Source organism: Sinocyclocheilus anshuiensis, unplaced genomic scaffold (genome assembly GCF_001515605.1).
Source record: "Sinocyclocheilus anshuiensis isolate Anshui unplaced genomic scaffold, SAMN03320099.WGS_v1.1 scaffold85, whole genome shotgun sequence".
NCBI classification, from domain to species: Eukaryota; Metazoa; Chordata; class Actinopteri; order Cypriniformes; family Cyprinidae; genus Sinocyclocheilus; species Sinocyclocheilus anshuiensis.
This window is the reverse complement of record NW_015536800.1, coordinates 2,570,341-2,587,385: the sequence shown is the minus strand read 5'-3', so window position 1 is coordinate 2,587,385 and position 17,045 is coordinate 2,570,341. Positions and strand designations below refer to the sequence as shown.

At 35.0% G+C, this 17,045-nt stretch overlaps 1 protein-coding gene across 1 annotated transcript in view; it reads right to left on the bottom strand.

Moving 5' to 3' along the window:
• Positions 1-14,818, bottom strand: part of LOC107656785 (sorbin and SH3 domain-containing protein 2-like) — a 64,414-nt gene extending 49,596 nt beyond the window's left edge. Inside the window, exon 1 of the mRNA XM_016444735.1 lies at positions 14,381-14,818. The gene's annotated coding sequence lies outside the window, so the exon portion shown is untranslated. The remainder of the gene's footprint in view (positions 1-14,380) is intronic.
• Between the last annotated feature and the right edge of the window lie 2,227 nt (positions 14,819-17,045).

The window sequence follows — 17,045 nt, the reverse complement described above, 5'->3', positions numbered from 1 at the left end:
GAGTACTGCGTTGCTTGCCATGCTATGTAGCTGCACGACTCAGTCGTCGCTTCAGTCAAAGTAAACCTGAGAATCCTGTGGCGAGTGCCCGCTTATATAGCCGCTTATATAGAAGTAAACCTGAGAATCCTGTGGCGAGTGCCCGCTTATATAGCCGCTTATATAGCGTCATAGGTTTGTGCAGCTCTGCTCCCGAGCCATTGGTTCGTTTTTTAAGCTCTGCACGAACCAATGGCCGTCCAGTTTCACTGCGTGAATGAAAAAAGGCTTCAGTTCAGGAGAAAAAAGGCTTTTTCCCATATGCGTCTTAAGCAAGACGCAGTACTCGTTCCCGTATCTCAGGGAACCGAGGTTACGTTAGTAACCGAGTACATTTTTCCGGGGCAGCATCGGAGTTTCACAAGTGTGTTTGTTGACGAATGTTTTATAAACAACGCCCAGTTCGACGCTGGATTTGCACATCGTTTAATACTGAAGGATGGAGCGGTCGAGCTATAAAAGATCCCAGTCATGATTCAGAACTGTAGACGGTAAGTGAAACTGCATCAAATGCATCAAATGTCTGTTTTGTTGGCATTCGGCGCCCAAGTGCTCGTCACTCTTTAGCTCCGCCCACGGCGCGCCTCCAGGAGCTCTGATTTTTTCCGGAGAGAATCGTAAAGCTGTATCTTTCTTTTATAAATATGATAAAACTAAAGACTTTTTGGAGATATGAAGGATGCAGTACTACTCTATAGGTACTCAAGATTAACATGAGATTGGGTGAAACTGTGTGTGTTATGCCCCCTTTAAGAGTATTTGGCAGCATTTGTAAATATTTCTAAGCACCTATTAAAGCCTTGTAATTCTTAAAAGAAACAGCTTCAGGACTATGTATTTACAGTAATCAAACATGGCCTCTATTGATGATATTTTCCCGAGAGGTACAGTAAAGAATGGCTCTTAATAAGCAGTGACACTTAATCTTCTTTATATGACAGAACTGGTGGCAGAGGGCATGTCTCTGTAATAAGGTCATTTTTATGCCATATATAACAGCCGTTGAGGTAAATGTAGAACGGTGATTCATTATGAATCTGCTGTGTGTATGAGTGAATGTGCGTTTGTCTTGTAAGCATAAATAAAATCACTCCGAATAGGCCACTATCGTCCACCAAAGAATTTATTTCGGAATATTTTTAAACCACCATGACAGATTTAAAGGGGCCAGAGAATTCAAGTCAGCTAAATAAATCAACTCTACGTAACTTGATGATAGAATTTACAAAGTAGGGGAGGACAACATCAAGCTTGAGCTGGAACAACAAAATGAATGGTGATGTTTAGCCTGATTAGCTATTCTATCTAATGCTAGTGGGAGTGAGAGGAGGAAGCTATAAGAGGTTGTTTTGCTGTTGTGCATGTGTGTTTGTGCCATTAGAGAGATGTGGAGGCTGTGTGGGTTTCTAAAGTTATACCAAAGTTGTAATTAGTATTCTATTGGATGCCCAAACGAATATGTGTGTGTCTAAAAGTTTTGTGTAGATCCTTTACGCTCTTGCCTGCTCCGTCCCTTCCCAAACCACAGACTCTCTGCTTCCCTCTGTAAGAGACGCTGATTCATTAGTGGCTTCACCCATAACGCCACAAACCACATTCCACTTCCTATTAGTGCAGTGAAGCGTCTGGCACAGTACACAGCAAGTAAACTAGGCTCATGTTTTGAACTAAACCAGTTATTTTAACTGCGTTTACACAAAAGCAGTGCTTTACCACAATGCTAAATGCTAATAATATAATGCAAAATGCTACGTACAGGAAGCAAGAATGGAAGGAGGATCTGGTGGGAAGTTATTATCATTGATTAGAAAGTCTTTCTTCAATACATTTTATACAATTTTGAAACCATTTTTTTGCACAAGTTTTTAAGTGCCTCATTATGAAACACCTACTGTTAAAGTTTGGGGTCAGTACTGCCCTATTGCTGACTTTACCATATTTATTTCACTCTGACAGAAATAGAGTCAAATACTAATGTTAGAGCAAATCGACAAAATTATTTTGGAAAGTAGTCCTGGTTAAGTGCTCCAGTAATGCAGAGTGATTTATGATTTATTTTCTTTTTTAAAGGACAATGTGGTTTACGCTAGAATGCAGTAGATTATATTTACTGTATCATGTGGTTAACTGTGTGACACAGGGCTGTATGGTTACATGAGGAACTCAGAAAGCAATAATAATGCTGTGAAATAAAGCAGAGATCCATCAGTCAAGTTTAATTCAGTTCTGTGCTGCCTCATATTATTTTAACCGATATGATTGGGACATGATCCAGATTCCTGCTACTGTGACAGACATAGAAAATCCTACACTGGTGAAAGCCACAGCCACAAAGAAATTCTGCATGCAAAAATAAACAATTGTAAAACATATGTGCCCATGTGTTATATTCATATTCTCAAAAAATCATGGGAAACCACACACACAGAGAAAAAAAAATCCAATAAATAACTTAACACAGAAAGAGACATGCATTCATTGCAAAAGAAAAGAAAAAGGAAAAGAAGAAAAGAAAGGAAAAGGAAAAAGAAAAAGAAAAAAGTTAATATGTTCAAAATCAGAAAGACAAAAAGAAAGAAAGAAAGAAAGAAAGAATCAGTAGGGCCTATTTGGTTCTGTTTATCCAGAAAAATGCAAAATATCTAAAATATTTAAAACAAGACTAATTTACTTTTGGAAGCAAAAAAAAAATCTCTATTTTCAGTCTCTTTCAAACAATAAATCTAGCAAAATTTAATGAGGTTTATGTTTAAAACAAGGAAATTCAAAATAACTAAAATCAATATATATATATACAGTGGGTACGGAAAGTATTCAGACAAGAGTGAAAAATTTAAGGGGGTCTGAATACTTTCCGTACCCACTGTATATATATATACTTTTAATATATACTTTTTCAGTGCAGTGCATGTAAAGAGAAGGCCTTTAAAATATATGTGACAGAGACAAAAAAAAACACTCTTTCTTTAAGGGGAAAGGTCACAGCATGTCAGGGCCACCATGGCGGGCACAATTACAGACTGTCACCACTTAAGATTGGTGTGTGTGTGTGTGTGTGTGTATGCCCCTATGCCCCTATTTAAAGCTGTACAAGAAAAGAGCAGTAGATAAACCGTTTTAACTACCAGACTCGCCTATCTCTACAGTTTCACTCTTTGGTAAGTTAGGAAAACGCAGCGATTCCTGAATGTATTCCTGAGTTACATTACATTTATTTTCACATCAAGTCAGTTTTTGGTGGTAACCAACCAAACACATACCACTTAAATGCAAATTCAGTTCAACACTGAGGACAGCAACCATATCCTTCCTTCAGAATTTCAAGCCAGACCATAAATCTGAATGCAGACACAGCAAATCTCGAGTCCCTTCATAACACAAGACCCATCCAAATAAGGAAGAATCCGTTTTGTTTTGTCTAGGAACAAGCTTCTGAAACAGTGCCAAGATATTTGCTTAGTACATTTTTGTGGTATAGGCTATTTGTCAAAGCCTCATACCTTAAAAACATTTTATCAGGAGTTGCAAAACGGAGTTTCCCTACTGACCACAGATATTCTAGTTAACTGCAACCAGGCACTTCTGTTTCCCTGGAGCTTTAACCTTATGATCTCCAAAACAAAACAAGACCATAAAGGCTAATGAAACTGCTGGTCCAAAAAATTATTTTTAGATAAACTCAATCCAAAATAATAATCTACTACATTCTTTATTCCTGTTGCTATGTTAAACGGAATAGAATAGCCACACAAAGTTTGATTTACTTTCATTATATTACTGCAAAGAAGTTACTATTAGACCTAGTAGTTTGTTTCTTTGTCAGAACAGATTTGGTGATATGTAGCATTACAACACTTGCTCACTAAGTGCAGTGAATGGGTGCCGTCAAAATTATTGTTTCAAGGAGATGCTTCTGGCCAAAATATGAGTCCATAATCCATAATCCATCCCCCAACTGTCCTTTCGCAACAAAATCCACCAATACATTCGTTTAGAACGGTTTCTGACTGTTTTGCTTTAAAACCGTGCTTGATCTGTGCATATTTCTCTCCTGATTCAGATGAGACAACTTTTCCATGAGAGAAATTGGATAGAGGACTTGTATTTTGGCCAGAAACAACGGTGTGAAGTTTTATTGTAAAAATGTACAAATTATTGCACACAGCTTTTCATAGCAATTGTGAGGATTACTTGTGGATTATTGTGATGTTTTTATCAGCTGTTTGAACTCTCATTCTGACAGCACCCATTCACTGCAGAGGACCCATTGGTGAGCATGTGATGTAATGCTACATTTCTCCAAATCTGTTCCGATGAAGAAAAAAACTCCTCTACACCTTGGATGTACAGTACATCTTGGATCTTTGAAACCACTGAATTAAAGAGCAATACTTTAGAAGCCACTGTACTGGGGTGATTTAATTATGTAATGCAGCATCCCTACAGTAGGGCCTGATGACATATTCATCATGATAACCTGTTACTCCTCACAGAGCCAACCAGATATTCATGCCCAGGGAAAGAAGTGATGATTTGAGGAAAAGGGAAATCACAGCGCTGGGGGACAACAAAAGCATGTCAGGTAGAGAAATAGGAGGCAAATAAATAAGTAATAGGCTTGAGCCATGAAAAATCTAATTTGGTGAAATGAAAAATTTGCACAATTGTATTATGCAGTAAAGAATAAAGAATTAATATGCTCCAGCAGAATATGAAGAGGATGAAAACAGGGAGAGAGACAGAAGGGAGATTAAACAACAGAAACCACAAGGACAGAGAAATTAGAAATTCTGTGAGAGCCTGTGGCATGCAGTATTATGTAAGATGAATGAGTTCCTTCAGGGCAGGATATTAACAAAGAGCAGTTCCTCACACACACATACACACCACAGCGTAAACTTCATTAGGGCTCAGTGCTAATTGGACTAATTGCTGTGGTTTGTGTGCACCATAAAAGTCGGTAAGAGTTTGGCTCATTACAGGAACGTGAACAATGTCTCTTTTATTCGCACACACCAAATAGACGTAAACACTACACAGACTCATGCAGCAAATGTGCAGAATGTAGCTAAAACTCACTCAGTTTAAGATATGCAATTGATGTCTCAAAAGATTTTTTTTCTTCTTCTAACTTCTATTATTACTATTTCCATTGCCCAACAGGGTTTTTTATTATAAAATGACTTAAGAAGGCTCAAGATATAGTGCATGAGTCATACACACAATGGTGGCTATTTCTCTGTGATTTCTCTGAATCCAAATAGTCATATTTATAAAACAGATCATGATTGTACTGAAATCAGTTCATAATAAATAGCATGCACTCTGAAAATCACATACAATACAGTGACCCGCCTTTGGAAAAACAACACAAAGGTGTGAAATATTTCACTGGCTACGTTACAGTCTCCTCATCTACTACACAAATTCTCTTTAGGAACTTGCTTTAGATGGGAAAGTCCTAAAAGTCATTGGACGGCATAGCAGAGACCACATCACACACTTAACTTCAATTATAGGAAAAGGGTAGACAGAGGAAGCTTGAACGGAATCACCTGCAATCCATCCATCATGTCTGTAAATAACGTCACCCATCCACTCCAGTTCAAATTCCACTGATACAATGAGTCTAAATATAAAGCCTTGCACTGCTATCCTTTCTGAAAAGCATGCTCAGTCATCTACAAAAATACATTTCTACAAGTGTTTGGAGGGCATACTTTTGGTTCATGTGATAATACTTAAGTATCGTTTAAATGTTTGGGTCGGTAAAATTTTTAAATGTTAAAGCATTTATTTGGTGGAAAATACAGCAAAAACAGTCATTTTGTGAAATATTATTTTAAATAAATATTTTCTACTTTAATATGTTGATTTAGTGATCAAGAAACATTTCTTAATATTATTAACAGCTGTCTTCTGTTTAATGTTTTTGTGGAAACCAAGATAATTTTATTATTTGATAAATTGAAAGCTCAAAAGAATTGAATAACATTGTAAATGCACATGCTTGTTTCCTTATGTTTTGTTACTGTATGTAAAAAAAGTATTAGTCTGACTGGTAACAAATTGTTTGTCTGCTAGGGTTAGAGTATGAGTATTTGGGTTAGTCAGCAGTATTTATAATTAGTCAAACATAAAACAATAGAATTCTATTGTTTGTTCCTATTTAGGCTACTGAATGTGTGTGCATTTGTGTGTGTGTGTGCCTGCATGCCCGGTTTGGCCAGGTTTACAAGTATTCCCAGACCACTGAAACTCAAACTCACTGTTCCCTTTTGAGGCCTTTCTTGTGGTGAAAGCTAGTGAGCTTAAACAAATCACACACAAACAGAGGAATGAGGAAGAGAGGGAAAATACACATAAAGAGCCGTTACACACATCCTCTCACTCTCTCTTTCCATCTACATTATCTCTAATACACAAACACAGAGAAAGTCAAATAACAATAGGTTACAATGAGTAACCCTCATTTGTTTAATGTCAGAGCTACATGGATCTGCTACTGTACCCATCAGATAAATCATTAAATATTGCAGAGATTATTCCACCTGTTACTGGGAGAGAACGGGATGTAGTATTAGATGTTGGGTGCAGATGTGCACGTGTTGGTGTTTGTGTGTGTGTGCGCGTGCGTGTGTAATGCAACCAGAGATCTCACTTTCGATGTACTTTAGGGGTGATGAAGTCAAGGTGACGTTCCAGTTAGACACTGAGAGACTAACTAAAGACACACACATACATGCACACAGAAATAAGGACAGCAAACAGCCTTCATCCTATCATTCTGTGTTATCAATGAACTTTCAAAATAGTCTGTAAAACATTCTTACATTAGGTCCCACTTTATATTAGATGGCCTTAACTACTAGTACTATGTACATACATTAAAAAAATAAGTACAATGTATTTATGTTCATATTAAATTGCAAAAGGTTAGGGACAGGTCTGGTGGTATGGGTTTAAGGGTGTGTTAAGGTATAAGGGATGGGTAAACAGTGTAATTATAAATGTAACTACAGAAATTAATTGCAGATGTAATTGCATGCAGGTATTTTTAAAAAATATACGTACATGTAAAAACATGTATGTACACAATAAATGCATTGTATCAAATGGTTAATTTAAATGTAAGTTCATAGTAGTTAAGGCCACCTAATATAAAGTGGGACCTTACATTAAATGTTGTGTTAATCTGATTGTGGCCATCTAAGAACAGATTGATTTTACAGCAATTATTCCTCCTCACATTTCATTGATAAAATCCAAAAAATAAACATTTAATTTATGGATGCAAAATCTAAATATCTCAAAATCTGAGCAACTTCACAGTGCATGCAAACAAGTGTAGTTTATCTCATAAAATGAAAGAATTTTCGCATACGGGCAGTTCTTTAAAAAGGTTTATTTGAAAAATCCTTTGGTTTCGTTTGACGTCTCTGGTCTAAACTGCAGGCTGACTTTTTGTGTTCTATTTCTAGGAACATGTTGGGCTACAACCACAACCTTGTTTTGACGCTGGCTTTATTCTGTCATCTATGGAAAGAAAGAAAGAAAGAAAGAAAGAAAGAAAGAAAGAAAGAAAGAACAGTAGCACAGGCTGAAATGCTGCAATCCTCCCTGGGAGACTCACTGCAGCTTTTGCAGCAATATGACTTGCACTGTGCTGACCTACTCACCAGTCACATCTATAAAAGTGTACCTGCTCTTTAACTCTGACTTAAATGACTCAGTGAATTTATAAAGATTATTTGTTTTTCAATATCCAAGCCATGTCAAAATCTAGAGAGCTCCTCACTGCTTAGCTAGGCATCTATCTTCTAACAGGATAGCATCATGGAAACTCGATTTGTTATTGATTTGGAACACGCCCTACACTCTACAGACCTGATAATAAAATTCAGTAAAGTATATTGTTAAGCTAACATGATATTTTTACATTAAAGTAGGCCATTTCCTGTGAATGTTCTAGCCTTCTAATCCATTAGCCGGTATAGTCAAGTCAAGTCACCTTTATTTATATAGCACTTTATACAATATTGATTGTTTCAAAGCAGCTTCACAGTGTTGATTCAGTTCAGTTCAATGCACTGTCAATGTTGCAAAATTCATAAAATTTGTAATAAAGTAATAGCAGCTCTATTGAAGACAGTAGGGTCATCATTACTGAAGTATTGCCATATTATTGAATATTAATGTATTTTAAAGTGCAGTAAATGGTACAACTATTTCTGGAACAAACTAGTGTGTTTATGATCATAATAATGGATTAAAATAATATGATAACAAATACCAGTTAGCATAATCAAGTGGCATAAAGGTTTGTTTTTGTACAGCTTACATAACTACTAAGTGGTTGATAGCAGAAGTCTGGCAAAGATACAAATGGCCATGCCTACTCTTATGTTAAAAATAAGGTGAATACTAAGCATAAAAATACATAGCACAAATATTTAGTAAGATCATACATTTTAATTACTCTGACCTATTTTTTATTGACACTTTTCAGTATTGTTTAAAATAAGTGTTATAATCAGCATTCATCTCACTTCCTGCTCCATCTCATTGAAATGCATTCTGGGATGGTCTTAGAATCTCCCTTAGAATTGGGCTAAAACAAGGTTAGGAGGCAGCATAATTAAACTGTGTATCATTTGGAGCAATCGATCTGAAGTGTGGGAAGTGCCACTATTCTGCTTCTGTAGTGCTTCACTTGGTTTTGGAACAGAGAACATCTCTTTCTATGATTCAGAAATAATATCAACCTGATCTATAGAGCCAAAAAACTGTACACCAGCCGCTCTGCTGATTGTGCAAAATGTTCCAGTTTTCTGTCAGATTTTTTTTTTTAATAGAGATGCAGTCAGACACATGCAGAGACAATGCAATTTCACTCTAGTAAAAGATGTGTGATCAGCATAACAATAAGAGAGAAAGCAAGAGATGGGGGAATAGAAAGAGAAGATGAGAGACAGAGGAACAGAATAAGCATGATCCTACCGTCATATAAATTCCACTCTCGCTCTTGTACAAACGCCAGTCAAAGAAATGTCAGCATGGCACTTTTTTTGCTTTTTTTCACCTCTTAGTTTTAATTTTTTAATTAGATTTTTCCTCTGTCCTCAGGCTATTCTTGTCAAGTCTTGCCATCCAGAGCAGAGCACCACTCCTGGGGGACAGGAGGGTTAGACAGTGAAAGATAGGTGGGATGAGAGAAAAAGAGGGAGAGAGATCAGATAGGTCTATTTTGGTAGTCGGACATGCTTCTGTAGTGCCTAGAAAGTTCCCTTATGGGGTCTGTATGGCTCCACCTGTCACGTCTGAATCAGTGACCCAACCACTTCACAACCGCTGCAAGCAGCTCAATGACCTCAGGGAAATTTAAAAAGCCATAAAGCACCTTAAAGCAATTTTGCTTCACATTTAAATGATGGTCCCAAAGAGAGACTCATAATGTTCAAGAGAGCAGTTTGAGAAATGTGCATACCTTATCTACTGACCTAGCATTTAAGAGACACATACATCACCACATCAAAATGCTGTCTGCTGATGAAGAACTCTGCTGGGTCTCAGGCTAATATGTGTGGATTTGTGTGTGCAGCTGTTTTTAGTGTCAGTGTAAGCAGCTGTACAACTACATTAAAGCAACTGAAAAATACACATTATTTCATTTACATCATCAGTTCAACACGATACTATGACACACAGCATAAACTTCACAAGCTATGCATCTTCCATTTCCTCACTAAACTAATACAAATACAAATTATGCAACAAAAAATGTCTACAATTAAACAAACTCTTGTTTAAATACACAGTGGAGGGAATGGATAGACACTACCTCTGCTGACCCATCTCAACACCCAATCCATTATCACAGTAAATACCAGCCAAACATTCCTGACACGGCAACTGAGAGGTTATAAAAAGCATTGCTGTTGAGTAAACACATGTATAATCATATATCTGTGGGTCGATACAGCAGTCACTGCTACTGTATTGCCATTTGCCCTATGGCAGCACTAGTTTTAGATAGAGATAAATGGAGTGTACAAAAAAAACCCTATCATCAGAATGCTCTGGACCCCATTAACCAAATTGTCTTATTTTTTATGTCCTGTTTCCCAAAAGCACCATACATTAACCCCTTAACTGTCACCGTCCAAATATTTTAGTAATCATCATAAATCAAATATAATTTGAAAGCTTAGAAGCCCAAGATTCATCCTGTGAAAACCATTTTGAAATCGGACATTGCGTTACCATGGAAATGGTACTTTAAAATCTTTTTTTTCCTTAGTGGGCGGTGTCAAGTGTCATATTACAAAATGCATTAAGCTCTTTTACAATCAAAACTTTTTATAATCTTGACAAAAAACATATCATTGGAAAGGTCTGAGTTAGATAGATTTTGAGATAGAAGTAATATTGACAGAGAAATCTAGACATTTGTGACAGAAAAATGCATTACAAAATGTAATAGAGTTTGGATGGCACCCGGTGGCTGTTTGTGGTATAATGCCGTAAATAAAATCTCACAGGAACCTTTTTTTCATTTTTTTCATATCAACTTCAAATTTGGAACATAACTTATTTAGACATAAGGCTTTAATTTTTTAGAGTAATAACTTATTTAGACATAAGGCTTTAATTTTATACCAATTTTAGAGTAAAACCTTTTATGTAAAATATTTATTATATATAAAATAAAATAAAATTAATATAGTGCATTTTCTTTACAGTACATTTAAACTACCATAACTTTTTGATACTTTAATAATTCCACTTTTGCGATAATCTGCTGATTTTCTTCTTTAAAAAGAGACCAAACTTATGTCTGTATTCCAAAGTGTTCATAAATTACAACAATTTAAGTTTAGATAGTGCACCTGCATGCCTATTTTAAAAAATGGGGGGTGACAGTTAAGGGGTTTTAAATAGCACTTAAAATCACCTAAGATCTACTAAGATCTACTAAGATCTACTAAGTTGCTAAGTGCATCAAAATTACATGTGAAAAATGACACTTAAAATAACGTATTTGTCTATTCAAGGTTGTAATGCTTAAGGTTTATTCAGTGTACAATGTGAGATATGTTTATTTATATTTTGTTTAAATATATATTTTAAATTAAAATAATTTAAAATGAAATAATTCAGTTAAATAATATGGCATTTTAATTAAATTAAATATATTTTAAATGGAAGTTATCTACTAAGTTACTTATGAATTTTTTTGACCTTATATATGTAAATGTATATATGTAAAGCTATATGGTTCATGTACTGTAAAATGCATTCATAACCAGGGTTATTATAGTTAACTAAAAATAAAACACAAAAACTTTAATTATTTGAAATAAAATATTAATAAAAAATAAACATTAATAGTATAAAATAATTTAAAAATATATATTTCAGCTAGTTGTCAAAGCAACATTTCACATTTTCATGTAGTTTAATTTGATGTATTAAAACAATTAAAACTTAAATGAAAATTAATACAATGTATATAGACATATTTAAAACAAACTAATAAAAATGACAAAAACACTTAATACAATTACTAAAACCGTAACTAAAATTAAAATGAAAACAAAGTTTCCCATGTGTCCAATGAATATTCTTCTCACTCCTACAGATACTGTGGGCCTATGTAGAGAATAATCTGCACTTTATCCAGCACTATTCTAGGGATCTCGACCCAGTAACATTAGACAAATGTACACAGACACCTTGGCTTCAGGCATGCACATCTCATCACTCAAACACTCTGCAATGGGTTCACAGAGATGCTTTCTTTAGCACTTGACGCCTTTTTGACACTGTGACGCTACATGCATGTGTCTGTCTGTCTGTCAGATGTCCTTACCTTTTGTAAAGAATTCAGATTATTTTCTTACTGAACACACTGTTTCATAGCAGTTTTATAGAGAGTACACACAGAGTTCATAAACTGTGAGAATGAGCCATAAAGCCTGCATTAAATATGAATGATGAGGAATTAATGTTAAGTAACTTCAGAGAGAGCTTCATCTGCCTCATGTTTTCCCCCTAGAGCAGCATTTTTAATAGACTCCTTAATTATGTATATGCTGTGACTGAAAGCTTTCCGTTTCGTATCTGTATAGCCTTATGTGCTACTGTACATATTTCAGAATGATGGTAACTAGTAAACTGCATCACCTTCATATGCAAGTTAATCAAGTTATTCTATTGAAAACCTTCAAATTATTTGATTTATTTCATAATTATGTAAGTATTCCATTTCAGTGTGAGGTCAATGGTGTGACTACATTGGCGTGCCCTTTCCCCGCTAGTTAATCTCCAACAAGAACAGTATTTAAATGAATGCGCAATACTGATATCCAGAGATAAAGTGAGATAGAGGGATAGAAATCCTAATTTACCTGTCATTACATCATCCTATATGCACAATATCACACAGATCTGGTTCACAAGAGATTAAAGCACCACCATTCTCTCTGTTCTGCTTTAACACATTAGCATCCTGTCCCCGGGCTATAAGCTCTTTGACTATGGTAACCTCACCTCTTAAACAAGAAACTTTATCTGATTTCTACAGTGAGTTCATTAGTACATCCACCATTTGAAGAAACTATAAGTATAATAAAACATAAAAACATAAATAAATCGGAATAAATATTTATATGTAAAAAATAAACTAAAGCAAACATAATAATAATAATAATAATTATTATTATTATTACTATTATTATTATTATTATTATCACAATATACAATTATATTATTACAATTGTACTAAATATATTTAAAAAATAAATGCTATATACTTACATAATACAAATGATTACCATTAATTATATTAATTAATTTATTTGTTAAAATGTATAAAGATAAATGCTATATTATATAAATAAACATACATAATTACATAATATTAATAATTATTATTAATTATATTAAGTATTCTTTTTAAATTATTATGAATGAATTATTAATAAATGGTTATGTATTAAGATATCTTTATATATATATATCGTATCATTATTATATACAATTATATTGTAAATGTTGTTGTACAATTACATAATGTTAAATATTATTATTACGATTACATTTGAATTAACATTATTACATTTTAATAACATTTTGAATAAATGCTATATAAAATAGAGAAATATATAATTTATATATTAATTTATACATGTATATTATAGTGTATATTTATATTTCAGATAAATAATGTATTAAAATATATAATTTGTATATTACATAAATACATCTTTTTTCTAACTTACAAGAAGAGACTTCACTGCGCAAATTTTTAAAATTAAATTAAATAAATAAACAACAACAACAACAACAACAACAACAACAACAACAACGGTGTAACATTGGTTGATTGTGGAAACAGAGCTGACATTTTTATGAAATAACATAATCCCATCACTGGATAATAAATGCAAAGCCATGCACACACTTGACCATCGTCCGTGATAAGAACACTGATCGTTCATGACTTCCACCGCCCACTGGACCTAGCTAATGAGCTGGTATGTATGTTAATAAATTAAGCCAAAAGATCTTGGCGCAAGATTTTGGGACACAAGCGCTCTTTGTTGTCGTGGAAGGTCACGCCAGACTGAGTTACGGGTAATCAGTTTCACTCTCTGCACAAACTCAATCCACACGCCAAACGCATCGGAATTAGGACAAAACTGACACAATTCTATCACTTCTGACTAAACTTGTTGGGTCAACTATTACAACATATCAGAATCAGAGAGCAAACATCTTAAAAGGAAGCTTGAATTCTAGAGTAATGCAGCACCATCCAAATGTGCAGCAGTGCTACTTTAACGATGTAAGCAACGCCATGTAGCTACTGCAATCTGAGAGCTCAGCAGAGAATAAAAAATAGGCCTAGGTGATGAGAAAGTGTTACAACATATGATAGCTGTAGCTACACTACGTTTTGAGGTCACCAACTTGGTCATTAATAGTGCATCTTTGCTTTACGCATACAGTTTTCCTGTTAAAGTATCCTTATTTAAGTCTCTATTTAATGCTCAATAATGTTCTGAAATCTCCATTTGGAATGATGTGCTTCTGCAATATGCTACTATTACATTACTAATATCTGCCTTTGTAATCTAACTCTGAATCTGCCTCTGGAATTGAAATCTGCAGCTGAATTTTGTATCTGTAATTCTCTGAAAACTACATATAAAATGCCTTCTCTAGTTGTTTCTGAAAATGTGTCTTTGAAATCTGCCTCTGTAATCGCAAACTCTTCTCATTCCGTCTGCGCCGCCGTGATTCTGCCAACGTGTGACCGCGAAACAAGCATTCTTACCCTGAGCAATAAGCACGCATATGGAGTCATCCACCGCAGTTAACGCGCCGCACGTAAGTCCATCAAAGTCAAAGACGAGAGAGAGGAGGTCTGAATCCAGACTGAAAGCGCACACCTGCTCCGCTCGCTTCTTGTCTGCTGAGCCGACTCCAAATAAACGCGTAAACGCGCATTGACTATGCCAGTGCGCGGCACCACCCTTTCCTCTTGGGTCAGTGGCTCTTGCGCGGAGCTGGAGAGCTATTGAAATAGCATTGCGGTAAAACTGTCTCTTTACACATGACGAAACGCCTCTCCTTATCGGCTCCAGAAGGAGGAGGAGGAGATGGAAACGCAAGATCACATTCGTTTTGCATACTCAAACCGACGCGACGCTTGCGCACGTCACGAACGCGAGAGGTTAGTCCTTAATAGAGACTTTATCCAGACATCATCCAATCGTCGCTTGAGGAGTATTTTATATCACAGCCTATAGAGTGAGATGGAGAGCAGCGCCGCGCATTGGTCCCTCACAGATTCTCAGTAGTCACGGCAACCAGAACACTTCAATCAGGGGAACGCGGACTGTGATGTGAGATGATGCTGAGGTCACCTCTGCCACTCACGGGCAAAAAGAACGCACTGAACTGCTGTACAAATCTCGAAGTTTGATGAAAAGTTACATTGAAATGTATGACAGAATATTACTGCTACCCTTTGATTTGCCACCAATTTAGGACTACTAGTCGTCTATAGGAATGTGGAGATGATATTAGCAAAAATTTCTGAAGAACTAGATTCTTCAGGGTGGATACATGCTTGATCACCTTTATTCATGTATATTCTTTCATTACTAAACATCAGCATTTAATTCACTCTGAACTATATGACACAAAAGGACTTCTTTAGTTCTGATATCATTTCCGGCAGCATGTCATACCACATCTGGACAGCAGTGCTGGGAAACACTGTGACACACAGTGACAAAGCCTTTGTTTAATGGTAAATCTGATTATTATTTTTTTTTGTTGTAATTTTCAAATATTTTCTTCTTCTTTGGTGAAACCTTGAAACTGACAACAATGCTTTGGCAAACTGGTGTGTTTTGTGAACTGGGACAGCGTTTATGTAATTTTAATAGAGAATAAATAAATTCTAGTTATACTTGACCATCACAGAAATATTATTTCTAGCTCTATAGTTCAGTCTAGAAGCTTAGGATGTTGTGTAAAGGTATTCTTAAGGCATCTTGTTGGTAATAATAATAATAATAATAATGGATTGGTAGGTGTGTATTTGTGAGGGATGATATATGACTATGGGAAGAATAGATCAGGACAGCAGCTATAAAAAAATTATCAGAATCTGATTTTGTAAATCTAATACAATTTTGATTATTATTTATTTATTTATTTTATTGATTACATATAAAATCAAATATTGCTGTATTTGAAAGAACTAGTTGCCCTACTTTATAAATGTGTCCCAGTTTGCCTGTGTGTAATGCCTGTGATTTGGGGTCTGTGTGTTTTGAAGAATTTCAAGTTTATGTATTTAATAGTTCTTAATATTAGTTCTTAATATATTATTTGATTATTTCTTAATGTGTGAGGCGCCAAGCCATTTGGACTATGTATTAAAACAATGCAAATGATCAATTAAAAGAGTGCCTCACTTTACCTATACTTTTCTAATCAACTGGACATAATTTTCTTAAATAGAAAAAAAACCCATCACAGATGTGATTTGGACATGCACAGATTATGTCAGGGTAAAGTGACACTGTGCCATTGTTACCATAGGCCAAACCAGTTCATTTAGAGCTTACCATGTCTAGTACATTTTAAAATATATTTTACAGTGCAAGTACACACATTAAACAAGACTCTACCAAGGATCAATCTGACACACACACACACACACACACACACACACACACACTAATATATTATTCTGTGGCAGCATGGTGGGTTTCCCTCCAATTTGACCTACATATTAAAAGACCAAGTCATACAGCATCCCTCACAAATACACACCTACTAATCCAAACAGACCTCAGAAATGCAAAACCAGACAAACCAAACTTCACAAAGCATTTACTTACTGATTTATAACACTAGTAGTCTATATTCACCCTCAGAACCCCATGCATTATGAGGACTGATAGCAATGGGAATACATCATTCATAGCAGCTGTTAACTGGAATTCTGATAGCTTATCTTATCATGTATACAGGATTTAACTAACTGAATGGTTTCATCTTTGCCAGTGTATAATTATAATGTCACAGCCACAGAAGGGAATCTGAAGGCTAATATTACAATGCATCTCATTGTCTTTTTTCCTCATTATCTATAGATTTGCTCATTATCTATTTTTTTAAGCTAAACAATGAATTTAACGTGTTCTTACATGTACTAAAGCATATTAAATTACATTTTATTGTTTCAGATTAAAATGGCAAAATTTATTACATAACACTAAACAATAAATCAAAAGAGTTTAAAGGTACAGTAATGTTTCCTCTGATACAGTAGCTCTGATCCTCACTCTAATGTATAACAAGTTGCTGTCAATCTCCCTCTTAGCCCAGGAGTGACATATTGCACTCAACAATATAATATAATATAATATAATATAATATAATATAATATAATATAATATAATAATTACAACTGCACTGTC